Here is a 1,865-nt window from a genome sequence, read left to right as displayed (position 1 = left end):
GTTGGAGTTACTCTCCCCCCAAAAGCACTTTTTCAAATTTCAAATATTAAAAGTTTTCCTCTCTTGTCCCCTTTTTGTCTTCTCTCTCTTCTTGTTTCTCCCCCTCCAAAAGTTTCCCAAGCTCTCTTTCTCTCCCCTCAGCTGCTGAAAAGTGCAGATCTACAATCTTTATCCCCACTCTCTCTCTAAAACCCCTTGACATCTCTCTCTCCTCCTCTTCTCATGCTAGGGCATCTTTTTGTAAAGTAGCCTACCACACATCATTCTACCTATGTGACATATCCTTTTAGATTTGCATCCTCTTCCTCCATAGATACAACATCTCCTTGTAAACCTGCAACCTCATTCTTCATAGCTACACCATCTCCTTCTAGATCTGCATCTTCTTTCTCCATAGTTCCAACGTTTCCTTCCAAATCTGCAACCTCTTTCTCCATAGCTCCAACATTTCCTTCCACACTTGCAACCTCTTTTTCCATAACTCCAACATCTTCTCTTGTAAATCTACAACCTCTTACTCCATAGCTCCAACATCTCATTTGAGCTCTGCAACTTCTATCTCCATAGCTCCAACTTCTAGGTTCCCAGTCCACTTTTGCTCTCTTCCCAAGCTTGCATCTCTCTTTCGAGTTACATAACCTCTTTCTTGACATGCAACATCAACTTTTCTACTCTAGCTGCCTATCTCTTTTCAAAATCCTTTTCACAGCTGCTACAACATCTCCTTCTGTGTTGTGTGTATATGTATGTGTGAACTATGCACTATGCAAGTAATTTCTAGCAAGAGTGTACTTGCTCATAGCTACCCGGCAAAGGATTACAATGTAGTGGAGATCTACTATACATGGTGCCAATGTAGCAAAATGCAAGGGGTGTATGTAAAGCTTATGAAGGATCACAAGTTTTAATGTTGGCAAAGGATCCTAAGGTAAGTGTAAGTTCATGCAAAGCATGTGTGGTTAGTGTATTTTCTCCATGAATGACTTATTGGAGCTCTTTTTTCTTTAAAATTAGAAGGATTCTTTATTAATCATCTCCTGTTTTAGCATATTCTTCTATATTCAACTACATTGAAAACTAGTATTAGTGCCTCCAAAAGATTTATTTGAAAGCTGCTATCAATGGTTGAAAAACTTGACTTCAATGCATTTCAACAATGTAGGCCACAATATGGGTTGGTCTAAATTCAACAATGTTCAAATACTTGCTCTTGGAAGAGTTAAAGTTTTGAGTGTTTATTGTGCAATCGAATTCAGCTATGGATTTAAGAAACTCACATTGTATTTAACTTCTGATATTGTATATCTATGTGTTCATGTTTTATCTGCAAAAGGTATATCACAAAAGTTAATAACGTGGAATTTCATGCCTGCAGTATTTGAATAGTCAAGCCCTAGGGAGATATAATCAGTCACTTTGTGGCTCAATTGCAGACCAAGAACCAACCAAGCCAAGATGGACATTAAGTGTGGAACCAAATCTCAACAACCAAGAATCGGTTGAAAATGTCTGCTAAACTTACAACTGCGAAGAAAGGTGTTGCAAATGGAAGGCAAGACAAAGGGGCCAAAAGGCGGAGCAATAGAGTGGTAGTGAGAGAGAGAGCCTAGCTTTGTTCTCATGTACGGAACACTTAAGTACAAAACTCATATGCTAAGCCAGTGGGCTCATGTAATTGATTAATGCAATACAACCTTTACCATCTTATTGGGTCATCTCTTTACTTGCAGTGAACTTTGTCATTGTTTTGAAGCTACTTTATGTTGCCATTTAGGTTAATTGTGTGCACCGTCTTGAAATACTATTGTTTCCCTAATTTTCTAGGCCCCCCAAAAATTTGTGTCAAGAACCAGGTTAGCCAAGAA

The 1,865-nt window shown here is 38.7% G+C and overlaps 1 pseudogene; it reads right to left on the bottom strand.

Annotated features, from left to right (window-relative positions):
- Nucleotides 1-225: 225 nt before the first annotated feature.
- Nucleotides 226-539, bottom strand: LOC147432944 (uncharacterized; annotated as a pseudogene).
- Nucleotides 540-1,865: the final 1,326 nt, after the last annotated feature.

The sequence above is a fragment of the Adiantum capillus-veneris genome, chromosome 20 (assembly GCF_014529385.1).
Source record: "Adiantum capillus-veneris isolate H3 chromosome 20, ASM1452938v2, whole genome shotgun sequence".
Lineage (NCBI taxonomy): Eukaryota > Viridiplantae > Streptophyta > Polypodiopsida > Polypodiales > Pteridaceae > Adiantum > Adiantum capillus-veneris.
The sequence above is the reverse complement of the archived record's forward strand: the minus strand, read 5'-3'. Positions and strand labels throughout refer to the sequence as shown.